Raw genomic sequence first — 24,611 nt, 5'->3', positions numbered from 1 at the left:
AAAGTTTCTACCATTCATGCAGTTGACTTCCAAATCAAATCAAATCAAAGGTTGATTTTAAAAATCAAATACTTGCATTTTAAAGGAGATTCCTTTCCTTCTTAAATAACAGGTCACAGGTCCCCAGAGGAATGAATTGCCTAACCTGCAGGCAAATGTGCCAGGACAGCTGATAGCCAAGAAACTGCAGCCCTGGGGATGGTCGATAGTGGGAAGATGGAGGAATTGCATTTGCACAGGTAAATGTCAGACACCTCAGGAGCAGATCTAGAGAAAGGAAAAATTAGACGTGACTTAGCCATGTAACATAACTTTGTTCAATAATCTTAGAAAATAGTACATTTGGTAAGAATATTTCAGAAACATCTTCATCTGCATCTGAAAAAAATAACAGTGAAGCTTGAAAAAATATGTAATAATTTATGGCTGCTTATAATATTCCAAAATCAATCCTTACATATCTTGGATGATGTTTACATTTTCAGAAGAATTTTTGAATTAGTTACTCATTTTAAACATTTCACAGCCTCTGCAGAACTGCACAGATTGTTTTTTCCCTGCATACCTATGGCAAGGAGATCAATTTGTTTCAGAGTTAACTGAGAAGTCTACAGAAGAGTGGGAAAAAGAAACCGAGACACAAGGGTTTTTTTAAATTTAATAATAATAAAAGTTATCTATGAAAGTCATAGCCCTCAGTCAAGTACAAACACTAAAAACAATTAGGATACAGTCAGAAGTGGAATTCAGATTTTTAAAAAGTGCAAACTAACTATTCTGTCACTTATGTTTCCTCCATGATAAATAAAGTTTGAAATCACTGTTTCCCCCAGTGATAACCAAGTAACTCTAGGCTATATTGTTCCTTTGATAAAAGTATAGAGCAAAATATTTTCAACACTGAAGTTAAAAAAAAAAAAAGCTTACAAATTTTTTGACAAGCTCAGCCTCGGTTCTGATGACCTCGCTCTAAGCACCTCACAGACTTTGAAATGGAGAACACAACTTAAAAAGCATGACAAATAAGTTGAGTCCTGTTGAGGTTCAAAGTTTTAAAATGCATATCTTTCAATAAAAGATGAAACTTTGAAATTTGTTTAGTTTTGCATGATATCACCACTCATTCACTGTAATGTTAATATTTTTTAGCAGAGATCTTCACTACAATGAATTTATCTATGGATTTGAATCAGGAGCAAGCAAAATCTGTTCAAATCATAATTCAAACCAATCAGATCTATTTCATTTCTCATTTTCAAATGCTGAGAAATTTTTCTCCTCTTCCTAAATCCCTAAGTACAGCATAGCAGCTAAAATCCCAGTGATTCATTTTCCCTGAGCAAGGCACCATATCCCTGAGTGCTGACCAACCCCTCTGCTCCATCTTGCACTGAGTTTGTACTGAGTCTTGGTTCCATTTTGGTCTGAATTAAAATCCAGTGTAGCCGTGTACTGAAGGAAACAAGGCCAGTTGCTTATGGGCCATCCTACACAGAAAATATAGTCAAAGACGGGACCAAGGAATCAGGGTTACTGCTGTGAGAAAGCAGGCGTGGAACTAACAGACTTTTGAGATTTCAGAATATTCCCACTGTATACTGCAACAAACTAAAGCACTCTCAAATCTTTTCATGACAGAGGAAAGGGGGGAGAGGAGAGAAAAAGACCACAACTATATATGTACCTACAATTTGGATGTTTGCTTAGGCTGTAGGGAACCTGCAGTATGGTTTCCAGGGTGCTAGATTGAGAGCAGGAGCTCTGAAGACAACTTTCCTCTCATAGGAACTAAGGTGGTTGGGGACAGGGAAATCCTGTGTTCTGCTCAGAATCAGTCTCTTGGGTAATCAGAAATTACCTTCAGGACAGGAAAAGGGATTTTTTTAGGGGGAGACGGGGGGCACGGAGAGAGAAAAAAAAAGGTGTATTCCAGTAGAAAGTTTCAGTTTTCATAAACTTACTTTTCTTAATGAAAAAATATATCATCAGGAAATTCCTACTTGCTTCTAGGGAAAAAAGAATCTTTCTTCATTCTTTTGTTTCAGCTGCAAGCTTTGTCACTATAATTAAATGATTTGTTTCACAAGATAAAGCTCTCCTAGAAACTACTATTGTATTTGCATTTCTATTAATTATTCTGATTGCATGTTATCTCGGAAACACAGTGCTTAAATTACAGCATTTACTTTTTTCTACTGTTTATTTTGAAGGCATAAGATTTTCTCTGTACAGCTAGCTATGGAACTTTTAATAAGTAATTCAAATGTTTGGTTATTAAATGAAACTCATTGATTCTCAATTCAATTTAGAATTTGGGATTTACTCATTTCTCTGACTCAGCGTTCAGAATCAATTTGCTCTGTCCTGACACACTGTTTATTTTAAGGCTCATCCTGAAAAATGAGGTCTCTGCAACTATTTCTTTCAAGTGTGTATAAAACAAAATTTCTACAAACACAACCTATCTTTTAATGTTTGCTGCCTTCTGAAGATGAGTTCAAAATTCACGGTTATCAGGATTAAGCACAAGCAACCTAGGTGACAAAGTATGATGTAATGTCCAACTTACCTTACCACCCACCTCAAGTTGGAATACCAACAGATGTAAAAATATGAACAAGTGAACACAATTATGAACATCTCTTAACATCTTGAATCGCTAACCTTGCAAGAATCAATTGCATCAAAAGCATTGACTGGAACTCTAATGAGAATAACTATCATGGTTTCAGGTGGTACAGACTCAGTGATAATCAATCCATCCCTATGCTGCAGAGGAAGTCCTCTCCCTGCAAAGTGAGAAGGACAGAGTGTGTGCCCACCCCTCAGCCTTTGAATTTAAACCCACACCTATCTGCAACTTTAATTAAAGGTCCATTAATTAAAGTCACTAGAAGTGGTTGAAACATCCTTGAATTTTACTGACTCTGTTAAGATACCAGTCACTTCTGACATAGTGGGCAATAACAAATAATATAGGAACTTTTTTATTGTTTTATGTATTTGTCCTCATGAAACATGGGTACTTGACTCTTAAAAAAGAAGCTAAATTTTTAAAATCCTCCTGTTATTCTGTGAGCAGATGTCAAAGTCTACACAATGTCTTGCGTATTGTATTTCACAAAGCAGTATTTACATCAAACTCTGAGCAGAGAACAAAAGCTAATGTTGCAGCTCTCTAGGAGAAGTGTGGTACCAGACCAGGTAACAGCTGGTTACTCTGGTCAGAGGAATGCAAGATGCATCACCATCAATAAGAGAACTGAAGAATTTAATGGAAAATTAAGAAAATTGAATAGGTTTGTTAGCTCTGTGCAGTGTAATAACTGCAGAAATGTAAGGAGGACAGAATCACATAATCCCTTTGTTAAGGTAAGGATATTGTCTCTCCCAGGCTATTTCTTAATGTTTTCTTCATTTGATTTAGTACTTTAGAGGCTGAAAACAGTGACTTTTCAGTCACTGAAAAGCAAATTTTAGAAAATAATTTGAGGACTCTACTAGATTGTCTGAATCTAACGTACCTTGTTCTAATCTGTTCTAAATTTAAAACTTAATTTTACACCACATTTTCTTCTTTCTCCCATCGAAATGTGGCAGGTTTTGAAGCATTCAAGAAGTCGACATTTTCTGGCCTTCTGAGGACATAAGCTCTCATTGCTAGGATAAATGAAATCAAGACTTATCAGCCAGGATGGTATGTAAACAGACTTTTTTCCTTGACCCCCTGTTGCTTGTAGCATGATATTTACACATAGGTATTTGTTTTGCAGAGAAAGGATTGGAGAAGCTTGCATACAAATAGTGCATAGTATTTGCTCCCTTGGTGTTAAATGTTACATAACTCTGGTTTTAGTAGTTATTTCTTGAACTACTACCAAGTAAATAATACGGCAGTGCAGATGCCTCTAATACTGTTAAAAAGCCTTTTTTTCTGGCTTCATACTTCGTTACATTTCAAAGGGCAGCTCAGAGTGCCAGTGCAGTGCTGTGGCAATGCTGCCTCATAATATACAAGTGTTTGCTTTGTTGTCTCATGATAATAGGAAAAAGATCTAAAAATCTCTTTCCTAAGTAAAAACAGGTCAGTTGAAGTAATCCTTTTTTTTAACTAAACATCCCCCCCAACCTCAATTCCACACACTTTTATTTTTAAAAATTGGTATTTATACAATTTTCTTTAGAAAATTCAGCATAATGGAAAACTGAGACACAGGGAAGAAAAGGAGGAGACATCCTCACTTTAATTCTGGCAAAGTAAATTGAAACTTCTTGGCATAATTATTTATAATTTCCTGCAGAAAATAAAGCAACTATGATTTTCTTTTTCTAAGTTTACCAAAATTATGAAAAGTTCTAAATGGTTATGGAGAAAATTACTGATGTTGATATACAAAGACTGTTTTATGCTCTTTCTATAGACTTTCTTCATTAGCCATTCAGATATTTGCAAGTTACTCTCCACTTTAACAAAAACTTAATTTTGGTTGGTGATTTTCAGGAAATGTTGTCTATTTTGAAAATACTCAGTTATTTGCTAGATAATACGTGGCAGAGTTTTATCTCCACTATTCTAATAAAGATTTGAGGCAAATAGAGCTCCTGTGATTAAATGTGCTTGTAAGAGGATAATATATTGTAAATCAGTGGCAATAATGGTCCATTACAATTAAAAGGCAAGAATTAAATGATCACTTTATGAACAAACATTTCATAAACCATGAAAAATAATCTCATTAAGAGGTATAAACTTAAAAAAAAAAAAGAGTACAGCTGCGTATGCCAAAGGTTTCACATGATTTTGAAGTCGATATATAAAAGCAGCTACAAAAATGGACTTTCATGCCAAGTCATACATAAATTTCAAGGGATGTGCTGTCATGTATTAACATAATTTGTATTAATTCCTATTGTCAAATATAAACTTAATGTCAATAATCAGTTAAGTCTTATGTCAATATTGGAACTCAATCCCTATGCCTTAAAACATTCTTTATAAAAACAACACGAAATCATAATCAAATCAGTTTAGCCTAACTTACAAATAGTAAGAAGAACAGATAAGACATCAATGGCTGTAAATTGGTGTAATTTGTCTGCAGGACATGAGATCACACTATCACACATTTGAAGATGTGCCCTTTGCTTATTTTTCTTTAGGAACTATGTGTGATATATCTATTTATTATAAATAGCACATAGCTCTTGGGTTTTCTGCTTGGCAGAAACTATCCAGAATTCCAGAACTAAGTCAGAGAAAGCTATTTGTGAGAAAGCAAAAAGCAGTAAGCCAATAACAAAGATAAAGCCTTCACACTAAAAACAAAGGATCTTTTTGTACAAGGATGTGCAATTAGTTACTAGTTCTGTTATGGCCAGCATGGCTGACAAAGTTTTCTCTTCTTAAAGCTAAGACATTCGAGAGAGTAAAACTTTTGAACCTGGGATAATCAGGTAGTGATGAGGGAGAGCAGGAGGGTAGTGGGGATTTCACAGGGCTGAGGGAAGTCACCCTGACTCTCTTTCTGAGAGAACGCACTCAACTAGTATCTGCACTTATTTTAGTCCTTTCATATCATTTTCCTTTTTGTAGAGCAAGAAAATACTGTGTTTGGTTTGAAAAGATTTTGAATCTTCTTGATGATGTATAGTCACAAGCTCCTAAAAAGTAAGATTCATAATTGCTGAATTTACTCGGTCACGCTGTGTTTAACGTAGTCTGGATATAAAGGACAAGTTACGTACTGTGTTTAAATACCAGGCTATTCAACTTCAGAAAATAAATTATGTGAATATATTATCTACCAGGATTTATAAATTATCTACCAGGATAATTGCTCCTCTTTGCAACAACACTACGTTATTGCTGTGATAAAATAGCTCTGTGTAAAATAAATGCCTGAATTCAATGCACAATCATAAATAGGGTAACTGTTAATCAATGTGAATAAACTGGGCCTAAATTTCCCTCTCTAAATCTATTTTTTCCCTTTAGATTTAAATAAAGTGTCATTTTCCTCTACAAGACATTCTAACTTCTTCACGTTCACTTAAGTCATTTTTTCCTTTATTGTCACTTTAAGTGAAATCTTAGTGCTCTTCAGAACGTCCTGAGTCTCCAGGTGAACGTTATGGTAACTGCCAAAAGCTGTTTCTGAGGTTTTAGTAGCAGCAATAATAGCAGCAAATCAAAGATAATCCAGGAAATTCTTCTCAATGATCTGTTCTCCCTTGAAGGTTTTGGACAAAAGGTTAAATAGTGGTTGGGACAGTGTCTTCCGGTCTAATATATCGCTTTAACTTGCTATCTTAACTCCTCTTGTCAAGTTTGAAAGTTGTTAGGTTAGCCAGATAGATTCAGCTGAATTCAGCTTCATTTAATTTAGCTTTATCTTATGTCTTTCATACAAAGAATCTCAAAATGCTTCAGAGTTGAAGATAAGAAATGGGACTGAAGTGTTGTAATAAACTGGGTACCCTCATAGGAATAGAAAGACAGATGATTTTTGAAGATTGACTAGAGTCTCAAGAATCAGGGTAGAAATTGGGCACAGCAGGAAACAAAGAAAAGACAGGGATTTGAGAAAAATCTTCCTAAGGCTATATGTGTGAATTTATGTGCTAATACCTGTGCATTCTCCACTTGGAAACACACAACTCCCAGCTATACTAACAATTTGTAATTTACCTTTCATATTGGTATTGAAAATTAAGTCACACAAAATCATTTAGGTTGGAGGGGACCTTAAAGATCATCCAGTTCCAACCCCTCTGCCACGGGGGTAAGAAAATTGCTCTGATGTGACCATGCACACATTTGTTGAATCTAATGCATGGTTTTGAATATTTTTTTTTCCAATGGGGTTCAGAAGATAATGCAGGAGGAGAAAGGGTGAATATTTGCTTCAAAAGTCTGCCTTTTGTAGAACTGAATTCTACAATTCACTATCCTATTGATATCCTACTGATACAACAAAATATTGAAATTTTGTTCTTGGACTTTTTGTCAAGAATGAAACTCAGTAAGGAAAAAACAAAGAACAAACAAGAACAATTCAACAGATGTGGAAGCAAAATTACTAGTTTTTTAATGTCCAAAGGTAACTACTAAAAACATCATAAGAAAGTGAAAACACGTCCTGGAAAAAAACTGTGGAAGTAAAGAAACACACTTTAGAAATTGATAGGATCATGAATGGAAAAAATAGAAAGACATGGGATTCTGAAATTGTATGTACAGAATCAAAGATTAGTCTCAATAGTCTGAGAAAGATCAGAAATTCAGAGAGGAGAGATTTAGAATTTCTATAATGGATACTGCAATCAGTAAAGATGGTTTTGCAAAGGATATGAACATGCACTTCTACATGACAGTCTCTAAAACATAATTAATTGTCCCAGGATTTAGTCATTTATTTTTCAAAAAGTAACTCTTCACAAAGAGAATCAAAGTCCCAACTCTATGCTTCTCTAAGGCTTCATTGGTATGTGAGCTCAGTTATTAACTTGAATTTTACCACTGGACTGACTTGTACTTTTTTCTGAATCCTGGATTTAGTTTTATATATTAGTTGAAATCCTGATCAGATTTCTTCTTTGTTTCCCCTTACAAATGAGAAGAAATACAAGATCCAGCAAGAAGTAACATAGGAGAATATCTGGCTTGCACATGGAATGAGCATGTTAATACATAAAGGACACTTTTGTCTTCTTCATGCTTTACCAGGTGTAGCTCAACTGGTGTCTGAATTTTCCAGTTACTTACAGTAACTTTCAAATGTGAGTTTCCATTAAACAGAAATAAACCTCAACTCTCAGTTAATGAAAATTCATGATCTCTCAGACAGCACTGAATACCTCAAAACCAGATTATGTGCTTTTCTGGGAGGCAACAGTGTTATCCATACAAGAAGAAAGAAATGGAAGTTAATGAAGAAAGTGTTTTATTGTTTGAGGACTTACTGCGAACAGCTATTCCTGGGAATTACCTTTATTGCTCTACGTATTCTCCTTGCTTTATTTAATGAAATGCATCCCAACTAAATGTGTTTCCAATAGCTCTATCACTTTTTCCCATTTTAAAATATGAGTAATAAATACAGTAATCATAAGTGCTTGGTCTGGAAGATCCTGTATCTTCATTATTGTGAGGGACACTAAGTGACATAAGTATGAAATATAATGCAGACAGTTCACAGTTAACATGAAGGATGAAACATAGGCAAATGTTCTAGAAAATATATTAAATAGAAACCTAAGTTAAGTAATGTGTCCATCAATCCTTAGATACATTATGAATTAGATAGAAGGTCACTTGGTAGAAAATTGCCAGTAAAAATACTTCTTTAAAATTTCAATGCCAAATGGCTAAGTCTAAGCTTATCATTTAAACTTCAGGAATAATCTTTCTGAGAAATTATGCACTAAAGCAGTTGCTGTTGCCAGAATGTGTCTGTATTATTTCTTGGATCCTCAAGATAAAAGCTCCATTCATAAATTATTGTTTGAACAATTCTTGAATGAATGTACTTTGAAGTGGATTAATTTGTCACAATGAAAACATGTGGAATTAACAAGCTAATACCATTTAAAGAACATGACTTAGCACTTCTTGAAAGCAGAGCCATCCTTCATATACACAGAAGGGCATTTTTACATTATAGATTCCATTTTGGGTGTAATAGAACCAAGAAAAGATCAGGAAATGCAAGAAGGAAAACAGCTGCGATTCTAACTGCTCCTTGGATTTAAAAAGGATGTTATTTTAAAATGAAGCAGTAACTTTCTATAAAAGAACAACCGAGCCAAAACACTTAGTGGAACAAAGGTTTTGCTAGGGAAGCATGTCAAAAGCCTCCTGAGTAACCAAGTAGATATAACTGTTAAAAGAAAAGGAACTGGGAAATTATTTTGCTTGAAGTGAGATGTAAGTGAACATGGTGACAAGTCTTTACCTTCAGTGCATGGCTAAAAAAGATCTTCTATAATTGTCTTTAATAAATACTGTCTTACAATAAACATGGCTCAAGTAAATTATGAGAAACAATATATAAAGGATTTTCCTTTCTGTTTTCAGAGATAAGTAGAAGTTTATTTTTCTTTCTCAATAACTCTTAAGCACCTCCACAATCTTTCTTTTCATGTCAATAATGCCTATAGCTCCCACTTCTCATATATTTCACACAAATAGACTCCTTCTCCAGCCCTTATACTCATATCTACTCCTCTCTCTTGTCCCATCATAGAATCATAGAATCATCTAGGTTGGAAGAGACCCTTGGGATCCTCGAGTCCAACCATCTACCCTACTCTACAAAGTCCTCCCCTACACCATATCCCTCAGTACCGCATCTAAACGTCCCTTAAACACAGCCAGGGATGATCATTTAGTACTGTTCAATATTCTCAGGATTTGTGCCAGCAGCACTCAGCAAATGCTTGACTGTAGTAAATCATGTATCACGGAGCATGACAGGAAAGCCCCTCTTTTCTTGGAGAAAAGAACAGAACACAAAAAAAAAAAAAAAAAGGGTCCTGTACTATTTAGGTTAATCTTTGCAGATTGTCAAGCCATGAATTCTACGGTATCATGTCTTATGTAATTAAAATTCATTGTAACTTTTGCTATTATTTTGGTTAAACCACCTCAAATGGATTTTCATTATATAGTTGTGTCTCTTCGATGATATAAGCTGGGAAGTTCAAAAAAACCCAAACTTACTAAAAAAGGATCACTTAAGTTAGTAAACTTAAATAGTATTTGAAAGGATTTTTGATTGTATTCACATTAATAAATAATTTGGAGCAATAGTAACACAACAACAAAACAATTGGTACTGAGGCCTCAACTTTTACACTACACATGGTCTGAGAGTTTTATTTTTGATAAGGTTCAGTCTACCTCTTGGGACCATGTCTGCACAAAGGTAATTCAGGCACATTTTGCAAGTATTACCACCACCACTTTTCCCCCCAAAAATTGTGGGGGTAAAGGGAGTGTTTTCCTTTTCTTACAATTGAAATATTATATAGAATGATGACATTTTTCTGGTTGGAAACCAAACACATACCTGTGCAGATGTTTGTCTTGTGACCTCCACTGTGGTCCTGTGGTCCCAGGCAGCAACATCATGGCAGAAAGGGTGTGATAATGCATACATTTGCAGAAAATATGTCATGGCCATAATCTGTTGCAGGCTGACATTTGTTGTAGACACACAGTATGCACAAAGTAAATGTGAATGCATACATCTGTGCAAAATGACAGGCGGTTCATAGGTAGTCCAAGAGCAGAAGATTGTCACTAGTTCTTTATCAGTCAGCTTTTAGAAACACTTTGACAGCATGTTAGTGCACCTAGGACAAAAGGAGCTAAAATTGGCAAAACAGTTTTTTTCAGAACTGTAGTATTCTCCACAAGTGTCACAGATACCGTGTACCCTACAGACCTGAGTAAAGGATTTGTGCACATGAAAGAGCAATGCTCTTCAGCCTCCTAGCTTTATGTAAAATAGGAGGAAAATAAGTAAACAAAAAATATTTCCATATTATGAAAGTGCCCTAATAATGTCCTTCCTTAAAGATTCTAGAGCCAAATTTTGGAAAAGTCTTTACAGAGAACATGGAGAGTGGTTAGCTGCCCAGAGAGTTGGGGTTGAAAGCTAGTAAGTCTGGTTACTGTTATACACAGAAATGGTGACTTTTCAAATTTTCTCCTGTTATTAGTTCCCATCTCTACAGCTTGAATGGACTGCTCTTGAAGTAAGAATGAAGTCACTAACACGAAAATGGAGACATTTTCTCCCAGTATTAAAAGAGCTATCCCCCCCGCTACATCTTCCCCTTACATAAATCAGGTTAGCCTACCGACTTCAGGGCGAATACCCCTGTTTACAGGAGTTATCTCATTGTATCTCAAGCAGATTCATGTACCACAAAAAACGGAAATCTCATCTGAGAAAATAAAGTGAAGCCTCTGGTAACTGACTGTACTGAAACCTTATTCCAGTAGAAACAGCAACTTCATATTTTCTACAAGAAAACTTATAACATTTGTTATTGCATTAAAAAAAAAAAAAACCACCACCAAACAACCTTCTTAGCATTTTTTCCTTCTGGCTTCAATGACAAATTCTATTTTTAAGCCCTGAAATCTCTGAATGTGTTCATAAGATTATTTTTTTTCCTCAGATGTAATGAAAGAATATAAATGTCACAGATTATGTATGAATTATTATAGCTTTATTATTCCACCACAGCTTCAACAAGCAAGGTTTTTAATGTGTAAAGACGTTATCAGCAGTCTCCTTCCAGTACCTCATAATTTAAAAACAAAATTGACTCAATGGGCTGGATGAAAGACGGTGTTTCCAATTAGGGAGGAGGGAGTAGTTGAAAAGTGGGCTGGTGGAATTTAGGCTTTTCTGAACTAATGGCATTCAGCAAACAATGTTACTGTTTAAATCCAATATAAAATAAAAGCAGCAGATGGATGTAATAATTCAGATCAACATGCATATAGAAGCTGTATAGCATTTTGGCAAATGTGGAGTTTGATAGAGTTTCAACTATTCTGGCTGCCTGTACAAGCTGAGTAAATCATAAAAGCAGTGCCCATCTCCAGTAATGAACCATATCCAGGGCCACAAACATCCTCATCAGTAGCCAACTACACCTCTATCTGGAAAAATATTGAAACACGTCTACAGCATTCGCTGAAAAGTAGAACTAGACTTATTACTAGACTTATTACATTACTACTGAAGAAATAGTGTGGAATTTTGAAAAAAAAAAGTTATTAGTTATGAATATGCAGAAAAGTATTTCTTGCTGTCTTGTACCTCAAAGACAATCTTCTGGTTAATGCCTGTCACTGCAAAACATTTCTGCAAATGTTGTAACTCAGAATTACGAGATTACAACTTCTGGCCACTTTCGGTAGGAGGCTCCCTGGGAAGGGAGTATCAGAATTTCCAATTTCAAGAGGTATCAGTTTCAGCTGGTTAAAACATTTTCAGGACACTTAGAGAGCCCACGGAGTTTATTACAAACCTTTCTCAAGGAGACCTTCTGCCTGGATGTTGTTTTCACTGACCAAGATCTTGATGAGGACACACAAGTATTTGTAGATAGCTGCTCTCTTCTAGAGGTTTCATTCAAAGTTGACCCCACAAGGAGATGCTGAAATTCATCAACCTGAAAATTGCTCCAAAGTGCAAGTTTTAATACTGCAGCAGAACTGTTGCCTGCCTCTTCCCAACTTTACGTGTAATGCATCCCTTCGGAATGACTAGACAATCATCCCCTGAGCAAAACAGAATTTACTGGTGTTTCTACAGTACTGATCTGAAACCTCAAGATGTTTTTCCACAGCACTTAAGACTGATCTAAATCAGTGTGCCATAATGCTGTCTTGCTCTGGCTGTGCATTCCCGCTCCTTCCCAGGTGCCAGCAATCATGACTGATGAATTGTGAGGTGGAGTAATTCAGAAGCTAAATGGGGGTGGGATATTTCTCAGCAATTTTAACTCTCATCCGATACAATGCACAGACAATACACTCTTGCAGAACTGCACACTTAGTGTGCAGCCTTGCTTTTTATAAGCTGAGAACCACATGTACATGGGCAGTTAGAGAATCAGGTACAAAACAGTGTATGTAGTACCTTACAACTGCTGGTAATAGAGGGAATCAAGCAATTTGGGATGACAGAAGGCTTAGGGTGAATTTACAGACTGAGATTTCACAGATCTCAGCAATCCTATGATGTACCAGCAACATATGTGATACATCTAGAAACATCTTGGAAGGCTACTAGACACAGTGTCAGAAGCCTTCACCTGTTGTCTCAGATTAAGTTCAAGAGGTAGTATGAGAGAATGGTGCAGGGAAAAGTTGAGGATGTGATGGAGCAGATTCATCGACTAGGAAATGGTTTTGACTCTCCATATTTAATCACAGACCTCTAAATCAGCTGACTACAGCAGAGCCAGGTTTTGACTATCACTGCTTTGTGGTATGATGTTTCAATTGTTACAACAAAACTTAGGGAGCTGCCAAGTTGGGCAGAGTACAATCTATCTCAATATCCTCCTAAACACTAGCAGCAGAGGGAGGGAGAAAAAAACCCCAACATAAAATATTAAACACCACATGGCAGGAACCTGAGTTGGCCAGAGCCTTAAGGCAAGTCTGCCCCACATTTCATTGAAATAAATATGCCCCCTATCCTGAATTCCAGTCTCTCTGAAGGCAGGTTTTATTAGAACACAATAAACAGAATAAAATAATTCTAGAAATAATGATGCTTTGTGGTCAGCTGGGTGCGACTGACTTCGGGAGAGCCTATCTGCCCTGTTCCCTGTGTCCTCATAGGGCAGCGCCTTTCCTCCACTATTCAGTGGCTTTAAGGGCCCAATGAACCTCACAGGGTCCCTTTGCTGATCCCTGGCAATGTTCCTCCCTCCCCTTGGGAGCTTGGTTGTGAATTCAACCTTTTCTGCTGGCAGAAAACCTGCCATCACCTCCCTTGCAGCATCATCTCCCAGGTTGCTTTCTAAATGTCTGTAAAGCTGAGCATGTTACGTTTCTGTAGAGTAAAATGCCACCCCCACCTTCCCCCTTACTAGAAGAGATGGTGCATGGTCCAACAGTCAGAAGATCCTGCACAGCACCTTCTTCTCTCCCTTCTCCTACCCAGATGGGCAGTCTGTGCAGGTGCTGCTCTGTATCTGCTCAAGAAATGCTGCACAAGCCAATCAGCCACTTATAGTCTCCATCACAAACAGCGTCTGCAAAAGGCCTATTACCCATGTAAGGCAGTAGTGATATCTGAAAAATATTACCAGAAATTTGCTTGGGTTTTTGTTTTGGTTTTTTTTTGTCACTGGGGTTTTTCCTCTTTTTTTTTTTTTTTTTTTTTTTTAAATAAAAGAATCGTCTATCATCTGGAAGGAAATCAAACAGTTTAAATTATAGGCTAATGATATAAATCAATTTCCATTAAATAACAAAAGCAGAAAAGAAAACATAAATTACTTTAAAGCAAAATCTGTCAGTCCTTCACTGCAGGGTGCCACTTGAATCTGTGGCACTTTACCACCACATCTGATTCTGTATTTATGTTTACATTTGTCATTCCCAGGAGACAGCAGTTTCCCTGTTCTCAGCAAAACACTGACTAAATATTTTTGTGCAAAAGGTGCTAATCTTTAAGGGGAAGGGAAGAATTTGAAAAAGAAGAGGGGTTAAAATGAATTCTGCCCTTCTGCTCAGGTTTTGTCCTCCAGCCAAGAGTCCATTTTTTAATACCTAGTTAAAGGCTTCCCACAGCTGCTTATGCCTGGACCACCTGTTCCCATAATACACTCAAATCAGCAGGTTTTGGCACTGCATTAGATAGTTCATAAAAATACTAGTTCAACATCAGGCATTTAGGGTGAGCAGCCTAAACCATGTGACCTGAGTGCTATTTCATTTCCATGAAAAGATAACGGTGATAACTAGTAATGAAAGAAGGAAAAATATTGAATAAATTTGACTGTGGGTCCAGTTGGACTTCGGAAGTTGGTTTGGAAGTTTCCACCAGTTGGTGGAAGCAAAGGAGGTGAGAGTCGGAAGAAATGCCTAAACTGTATTTGTAGCATGAATGCTGCAGCAAGGGAGAAGGGGACGGCAAGGAGGAAGGAATGTAGATCATAATTTGTGGAGTTAAAGGAGTGTGGATGATGTTGAATAAAGAGAAATAAGAGGCAACTTGTCTATTGACAGATAAGAATAGGGAGAGCGGGTGAAGGAGAAGGTAAATTGATAGATTGCTAGCAGATTGAATAGGCAGCTTAGTTAGATAAATAATTCTTGAGTGCCAGTTTTAAAAGCTCTCTGAATTATCAATTATAAATCAACCTTCACATCTGGCCTCTGACAAAACTTTTTTATCCATAGCTATATAAGAAAATACCCTGAAGAGGAGCTCCTCCTCTTTCTGGAAGGAAGAGCTTTTCATTTACTCCAGTTACAGCAGCAGGCTCAGACCTCTCTCACTCAACTTTTTCCTGGAGAAAATACTTTATTCCAGGTCTTGGCACTGCAGTGTTCTTTGACTTTCTGTCCACAGGGGTATTATCCAACACATAACACCACACTATGAGTGAATCCCAACCTTTTAAATAAACAATCCTACATCTCAAACATTTCATCCACTAAACCTGAAAAGATTTTTTTATGTACTTTCACAACTTGGAACTGAATGTACAACCTTATCAGGTCTGTGTCCACTGCTTATTTCCTGGTAAAGTGAGAGGCTTGCTTGGATAAGGGTAGCTTTCTCTGAAAAGAACGTGGTACTTAGCTAAGAGGTATGTTAGTTCGGGAACTTGAAGAAGGGTTGAGAGATGGTTAAAAAGGCTGTTGAATGAAGTAGTTCAGGAAGGTAGAAACAATCAAATGATGGAAAAGAGTAAGGTTTCTTATGAACCATCTTGTACCTGGCAGGGCTGCTACAGATCCAGAGCCAGTAAAGCCCAACTATCTCCTTGCTCATTCACTCTGGTGTCTCTGCTTGGAGACCTACAATGACAGGCAAAAGATAGGTCCATTACAGCTGGGTATGAATAGAGCTGGCTCATACCATAATGCTTAACAGTTTCACAACATACTTAATGGTTTCTTTATATACTTTTAAAGCTTTTGTAGCTCAAATATTTCATTATCCATAGTGACCTGCAATCCAGAATATAAGTGAGAGTTAAAAAAATTAAAATATTTTATGACAGTTAAAAAAATCTTTTTATCCTAGTCAGAGCAGGAAAAAAAAAGTTTTCTGGAAAGATAAAGGAAGTAACACAACATGGACCTGAACAAGTATTACAGTAATATACCTTGTACTTCAAACACACACCTTCCTTCAGGATTCTGCTCATGTAAATATCACATTTTCTTTTTTAGATTTCAACATGAATGTGAAGTGGCTATAAAGAGACAATGCTGAATTTAAGAGAAGTTATTGAAAGAAATTTAGATTTTCTTAGTTCCTATAACTCAACTGAAGAATGAGTCCTCTTTTTCTTTGTCGTACAGGACTAAGCCCTTCATAACAGTGCTTTTGCAGTGTCTTGCCATGTAACAAGCATAATACATAGAAGCACATAGAATTTATTCATATTTTCTATTAAGAAAATATGTTCAATTGCACTACTTGTTAAGCTGTTGAACCTGTTCTTTTCTACTTGCTTCTAGGAACTAGGATTAAGTAAACTAGTCTCCTGAGAGCTACATTTACTTTGTTACTGTCATTTCTCAATGAAAACAGAAGAACTATAATGCTGTCTCCTTTGACTGAGGCCCTGCTGGCACATGGTCATTTTGTTTGCCCCACCATAGAGGAGTTAGGACTTCTGCCCCTGTATTTCCCTCGGTTCACATCCCTCCACTAATACCAAACGTGCATATTTCCTACACTTTTTGACATCATCAAGATGGCAACTGTCTCATCCAATTTTCTGGAGCAAACCAAGGTGCTGGCATGGCTTTCTTGAATGGTAAATATCATCACTGAGTGTGTAACAGCTGAGAATGTTGCCTCTAGCATCTGCCCACATGCTGAAGGACTATCTGGCACATCCACAATCTGTCTGCTTGCAGGGAAAAAAAACCAAAACCACCAAATCCACAACACACACATAAAAACAAGATTCAGCTCTAATTGAAGTTAACTCTTTCTTTAACAAAGACAGAAACATTACAATATCTTCTTCAAGGAGTAAGGTTAACAATGAGAAAATCACTTCTGCTTCCCACACTCTGCCTTCTCCAAAGCTGCAAACATGATACACTTACAGAGGAAAAAATTCTGTCAAATTTCATGTGGTTACCGTTGCTTGGGAAACCACTTCCTTGGTAACTACAATGCATTCTCAGCACGTCTCGATATCAATTTCTTTCTGTCTCTGAGACACGCAAACCTGCAGTATTGGTGTGAAGAGAGAAAAAGAAAAACAAAAAAACAATAACAACAAAACCAACCTGAAGGTAAAAGGAGAGAATGAGCAAAAGATTTGTTGTTGCTGTAGTTTCAAATATGTCTAAATGAAAAATAACATAATTGAAAATATATCTGGAAGTTGGTTTTAACATTGTTTGGAGGAGAAATTGTTGATGTACATCAATAAGTGTGTCTTGAATCATAAACATGAGGTTGGAGATGGTGCTTGTGTGGCTCTGGCTAGTGCTGGCACTGAGCCTCGTACAGACACTGGGCTCTCACTGGTATTTTCTCTTCTCTTCTCTGTTCCAGTTTGTCAGGGCATTTGTTGCTGAATCCACACTATGCTTTAAAATTCAGCTTCAGAAAACATCTGTTAAAAATACTCATTAGTATTTTAAAAATGATTTCTAAAGAAGAGCATTATATAAGGATGAGATTGTAACCCACAGAGTCGTCTCAGAGACTGCTCCAGAAGCGTGGCTCCAGGAAGCTGTGACACCAGGAGATGCTGCTGCTAAATCAATGACAGCTTCATCATTGGTAAAAGCACATTGGTCTTTCTTTTCAGAAATATTTATTTGAGCTGTTTACATAGAATGCAAAACTTCGTTTATTGATCATTTCATATCAAACCCCTTGCCTTCTGCTTACCTGGACCTCCAATTTCTCTGTGTCAACAGGACCGTGCAGGCAGCTCAGCATAGTTATTGTTGATGGACAACATAAAGGAAATCCAACTTTTATATCAAACATTTTCTTTTTTCTGGGCCTTCTGTCAGAATCATTCCAGCAGCCCAAATTTACTAATAGGGAGAAAGAGAGAAAAAAGCACTGAGAATTAGTGCCACATTGTCGTATGCACTACTCTTACAAGCCAAAGCAGACACAGCAACCTGTACTGTATATAAACGTGTGTGTAAAGGTTTCCTTTAGCACATATAGAAATTATTGGGAGGACAAAGAGAGGGCACTGGGACCTCTCTCCTGCTCCCATTTGTATTAACCGGCTTAGGAAGGAGAGTAGGCTCTAAGCAAGCATGGAAAAATAAGCAAGGATACAATAGAAATCATTTCAATCACCCTTGTTCTCATTGTAATTAAATATTCTTTTGATGTATGAGGGTATAAATGCATGGATGTGTATCTGTACAGAGACACACATACACTCCTGCCTTTTCAAGGACAGTAGCAAGTCCTTCTTGTTGCTTTTTTGCAGACAAAAAAAAAATAAAATCTGGCTGAAGTTATTTTGTTCTCATAGGAGGAACATCATCCAAACCCCTTAATAGTGTCATTTTAACACCTTTAGTTCAAGCATGCCTTCCACCCACACTCCAAATGCTGGAGAATATATGTAAACCATATCTCTTCTAGGAATTCAGTAACTTACTGAGTCAATGGAAACATTGGTGCTAAACTGTGATAATATACTCATCTCTTTCCGGGTCCTGCTTTCTGAATTAAATATGGGGGCAAATTAAGAAATCTGAAAACAGGAAACTAGACTTTAAAGTTTGTTCTCTGGGACTACAGCAGTTTGTGTGACATCTGCAGTGTAATGTGTGGCTGCGGTGGGGGGAGAGGGTGGGAGGATTAGTCCTATTCTGCTTACCAGAAAAGAGACGATGGAGGGATACAATAGATCTGTGTGACAGTAATGGGAAGGATAGTATCTCTTTCTGTGATGACTACCTGGGTCAGCACTAGTTTCTCACAGAATACAGTGTCTTAATTTGGAAAAATAAATGAGAATGTCCAGAGGAGTTGAGCTGATAGTATACTGTGTTACTATTCCCGGGTACTTGAAATACTTCTTCAACATATGTTTATGGTACTTCGAGAATGAAAAATGACAGTGGGAAATGCCAAGACTTCCACATTGCTGAGATAGCACTTAAAATGTTTTGGCAGTACTCCTTTCTCTCCCTGTGAAGCTTAATTACTCTATCCGAAAGCACCAAGTAGCCATTAGGATCAACATTATTCAAATACTCATGTCATTAAAACTCTAGCCTTGAAGTTGTAGGTCTTCTGGTGTATAATTATTGTTACCAAATTATTCTTTGATGAAAAGCAGAAAGCTACATATATGTAAAAAAAAAACAACCACAACAACCCACAAAATAATCAAAACCACAAAGGAAATGGGCATAACTGATGTTTTCTGATTATTATTTTTTAAAGAATTTTACATGGGTTGAATTGAAGATTCCAGAAATGCATATGTAATAGAGTCTTTATTCCTCTCCTGTCAGTACTACTCTAGTTTGAATTTAAATACTTCAGTCAGACTCCTTCCTTGGGTTAGATGAAAGAAAAATGCTTGAGTATATCAAGTTTATTTGTAAAAGATTATCGCTGTGATTTTATCTATAAATTTGCATCTTGTAGAATAATTACATATTCTTGTGTAATAAAATAATATATTAATGTATCAACTAATATATGGCATAGGCTTTCATAAGCATTTAAAACTTACTTCTGTTTCTAGAGTTTATGGAAAATTTCACCACTGAAGTTATAATAAAAAAAATTTAAGGTTAATATTAAACACGTGCAAATAAGCATCCAGTACCATAGGTAGTTAGACTTCACCTTACATGTGGCCTTTTTCAGCAAGCACCACATAAACCCAATAAAATCCAGGAAGACTTGAGTATTTCACATTATCAATTCCTAACTCAGGTAATAAAGATTTGTGGGTTACTATAAAATCAGGGTTCCAGGTTTTGCTGAGCCATTGTCCCACAGGGTCACTGTACGAAAGCCACCATTGCAGCCTACTTTGTGGGTTTTGAAATGAGGTGGTAACAGATGTAATCATCCATGTAGTAATCATGCCTTGTACTGACTGGTACTGAAGTGATTGCATTTGTTAACTTGCAGTGACTTGAAAAATCTAGAGAAGTACTTAGTTGGTTATCAGAAGCCTTCTGTATGTAGTTCCTGATGTCCTTCACCCTGGTATTTAAATGAAAATTTTACGTCCTCCAGACTGCAAAAGTTCATAGAAGATGAACTAGATGAAGATTGTATCTTTGAAGTCTCTATACATTGACATTTAACTTTCCCTGTGTCTAAGTATCAGCTAAATGAGAAACTGCCAATTTCATTTTGACTACTTTCTGATTTTCTCACAGCACGCTGAATAACATCTTACTTCAAGAGGGGCCCATCTAGTCTGAGTGGGATGAATTACTAGAAATGCTTTAGACAAAGAATAATTTGGAAAAAATAGAAACTTGATTTAAAAAAAAAAAAAATCAGTCTTGTATTATCTCACACAGGATCAGATTCTCTGTCACACTTCCTTTAAGTAGATAAATATTTCTGCTTCCTGCATATTGCTGGCTTGATTCAAACAAATCCAGCTAGCTTTTTAAAACTCAGTGTTTGTATATTTAATTTCTCTAAGGATTCAGTTATGTCTACACTCCATGGAACTGAATCGAGATCATTATTCCTGCCTTCCAAGCATTCATTTGCAGGCACATAAGGTTTTCTGTGATTTTTTAAGAATATGTTTGCTATGAATCTGAGAGAGGAGTTCTTTTAACGTGGAATGAATAACAAAGTACCATTTATGTTTTAGCATGCTGAAAATCAAGGTATTAATTTATGTTTCCTCAGTGTGCCAGAGAGACTGTGTTTCTTTGAGATGAGGTACGGTATAATCAAACCCACTTCCAATACGGTTTCTTTACAGAATTTTGTCTTTCTTTTGAAACGTTCAGTGATTGTCTGTGAAGCTTTCCAAAGCATTCACGGAAAGATATATTGTTCTTCAATATTAGAATATGCTGATAAATTTTCAAAAGAAATGGTTTTAATATATGAAGATCCTCTGAAGAATTTCTGCACAGAGACACATAATTCAGAAGGGTTGTTCAGAGCAAAACTGTGTTAGAATAGGGGGGACTTCCAGTGAGAACAAGGATTTACACAGAACAGGGACAAATATCCATTTCTCTCGTACCTTTGGTGGAAGTCCTAGTCACTGGGATATTGGTATTCTGTGCCACTTCCCATACTTCTTTAAATATTCATCAAACTAACGAAGGGTGATTTGGAACATTGCCCATGACGTTAACGAATCAGGAAGAACAACATCTCGAACCTCAGGCTCCCAGCAGTTATTCCATTGTTGCGCTCTCTGATGTTTTCACAAACTTAATTTGCACGGTCTTAATTTGTTTCTGTGCAGAATAAAGAACAAATGTCAAACCTCTGCAATTTTAACAGAGCTTCTATTTCTCAGGCAGCCTTCCCTACCATTTCTAAAGACTTATCCTATGGCCCAGAGGAGTCACATTCACATAGACAAAACCCAACATAGTCCCACAGAGTACAGGTTTCCTCCAAACCAGCATAAACAAGCAAGCAATTTGTCTAAATGCTAATTAAACCTTTCCCCATAGCCGCTGGGAGCTCAAGTAAAATCAGCTCCAGGCAAGGAATGATTTGCAGAGAGCAGGCTGGACCCTTTGGTCCAAACCAAGGCTGTATTTCCAAATATCCTTCTAAACCCCAGCCAAGTAGCCACAGGTGGTGCCTTTAAGGCATTAAGAAAGGTAAGAGTCAAAGTCCAGAGAACACCAGTGGGCAGTGGGAGCAACTATTGCAGTGGTAAAGCAGGGATCTTCCAAGGAAGCATCCACAGAGTTTTAATAAGACTTCCATTATCTTCAGCCCATGACCTCAGACACGCGCCCCTCACCATCGCACTACAGCTTCTTCTCTCTAGTCTCTCCATCAAAATGAATTTTTTGTATTGTCCCTACTCTGTTGCCCCTTGATTTCCTTTGGTTTTCTTCCCACTTAGGGTGTGTGTTTCCTCTCCCTCATTGGTAAATTTAAGGAAGGGAAAGCGTAGCTGCTATCATGCTGCCCCTTTTCCTTGTGTTTTTTATCCAATCCTCTATCCATGATAGTAAATCATGTCAGTAAAAGCAACTAGTTTTTCCGCTGTCACTAACTGAAGTGCTGCTGAGCCAGTGGCACCTATAGGAGGCGAGTTTTCAAAGAATAGTCATAATAAAGTAGCTGAAAGCATTCCAAACAAAATGGTTTCTCCCTTGATGAGTAAAAATTGTCACCCCAGTTGGCATAGCACACCCTAGACTTAGTCATCTTGCCATTTCTGTCTTCTCTTTCTTAATTACCAGTATATTCACATGACCATTGTCTCTAAGATCTCTTCAGTGTGTATTTGTATCAACAGAATTTCATATGAATCGTGGCTCAGACCATCACATACTATCAAATCACTTTCTAAAGCAAACACTTTAAAGCTAACACAAATAAGGCTGCTGCTAAATATTATGTCTGCTATTAGGTTATTTGCCTTTTGTTTCCAGCATCGTAAATAACAACCCTGTTAGAGAGCACTCCTATAAGTTGAAGTATTTCTGATACTTCTGTTAACTCTTCTAACACAACTAAATACTGAAGGTACAGTAGAAAGTCAGTGATCTTTCCTCTCGTATTTTAAACTGCAGTAGCATCATTAGCCAGGCTGGGTAAAAAGGGAGATGAAAGTGAGGTACAATAGAGACCTATAAAATTAGGACTGCTATGGAAAAGCTTAACAGCAAAATTCATTGTTTGTTGTAATAAAATGACTAGGAGCCAAATTCAAAACAAAAGAAGAAACATCTTCATACGAACTAAACTATGGAGATTATTGCTCATGTATGGCATAGATTCAGAAGTTTATGTAAATTCAAAAAGTACGTATACTAATTTATGGAATGAGAATCTACTAAGTATATGAAGCACAGGATACTGTCTCTGATTCAATGAATTCTTGAGCCACAACTCACTCAAGGCTAGCAAATACGGCTCTACAATTGCCCTCCCATATTCTTCCCCTTACACCTGCTCATGGCACCTGTCAGAGGTAGAATGCTGCATGAGATGGTCACGGGTAGGCCAGGCCTATAGCGCATCCAAAACTGGAAATCTCCAGCTGGTGACTAGGATTGATAATTTAAGGCTCTATCTATGTGGATTTAAACACCACCAAGGTCTAACGGTATCCATAGTGAAAGGGTTTCAAGTCCTGTGCTGAATGTTTGAGCTGGCATTTCATAACGTAGGAGATCACAATCGATATCAAAGACGACACAGAAACCCCTGTCTACTTCTAGTCCTAGAGGTAGTTAAATACATGTCTGTTTCTCTCTCAAGTTTCATGATCCTGTAGAAATACAGCTAATGCTCTGACCACCAAACTGTTTGCTCTACCAAACTGAACTCACTTGCAAGCACCAAGGCTGGACTGGTGTACCCAACAAGAAAGCACCCCTCCAATGAGACAGCTTTTCTTAATACCACGTTTGCAGAGGGCGGTGTTGCTGTTGATGGTACAGCAGTGCTAGTTTCCGATAGCCCACAAACACCTCCAGTGAAGCACCTGAGAAATTTCCTTGATCACCATGAGTTCAGTCAGGTCTCTGCAGCTGCTGCAGCTCCGGCTTTAGGTCACCATGGTGGCTCCGCAGGGGTCACCTCCCTGTGCCCTGGGCTGCCTCTGCTCCTGAACCAAGAAGGTTATACAAGTAAATTACTCTGTTCCTCAGGTGCTAAAGCCTCACCTGTAGACTTCACCTCAGAGGATCATGAGGTAGGGGAGCCCACAGCAAATGAAGAAGACCTCAGATTGTATCAGTGCTTTTTAGGATTGAGGTACAGATCTAAGCCAGTAACTCCCTGCTTTATTTCCTTCTCCCTGTTCTTTACCACCAACACCCAGGCTTCATTATCTAACTTCACCTTAGGAGTAGCTATGGTGATCAGATAGCAAAATTCTGTGCTGATTTTTGTGTAACGTTATTTATCAACACATTTATTGACACACACATAGAAGTTCTAAGCAAGGCAGGAAAAGCACAAACAAGACAACACGCTGCTACTCTATAAATAAACGTTTTTCTTCCATCCTAAAATCGCAGCATTTAGAATGAAACTTGGGCGGAGTATAGTCTTTCCTTTACTATCCTTAAAAAGTCACAACTGTGTGTTATTATATTGGTGGACAAGGGACCTGAGAAGTGGTTAAGACAGCAGCTATTAAGATGCAGAACAGCAGCCTGACAAGTAAACAAGTAAAATGACAAGTCAACAAGTAAAATTGATCCTTGCATTCAGCTTTTGCCAAAACAATGGCAAATCACATAGCAACGTGTTGCTTGCACACACATACACAAAAAAAGGCTACCTTTAATTTAAAAACCTAAAAACCTCAGAAAATATAGAGTCCTTAAGAGTCTGAATCATGCTTTTGCAGATAAGTAAGCTCTGATTTCAGGTAATGGAACTAAATGCTTGAACTTGAACAGAATTTTTCCTTAAATGTGGCTTACTGCTTCAAAGTAATATGAATTGTTCTAGATACTTCCTTTTATTAACATTACATTCATTTTAGATCTGCAAAAAAATGAGTAAAGAGATGGGCTGGTCAAAAATAAAAGTTTTCTCTATTAATTATTCCTCTAATTATACCACAGTAATGTAACACTGTAAATGCACAATTTTGGGAAGTACTTGTATGAACAATGAATTTAATGATGTTGCTTGTATCACACTCAAAGCAATTTCAGTTGCACTGAATTTTCTATACTATTA

The sequence above is a fragment of the Calidris pugnax genome, unplaced genomic scaffold (assembly GCF_001431845.1).
Source record: "Calidris pugnax isolate Ruff unplaced genomic scaffold, ASM143184v1 scaffold27, whole genome shotgun sequence".
NCBI lineage: Eukaryota > Metazoa > Chordata > Aves > Charadriiformes > Scolopacidae > Calidris > Calidris pugnax.
The sequence above is the reverse complement of the archived record's forward strand: the minus strand, read 5'-3'. Positions refer to the sequence as shown.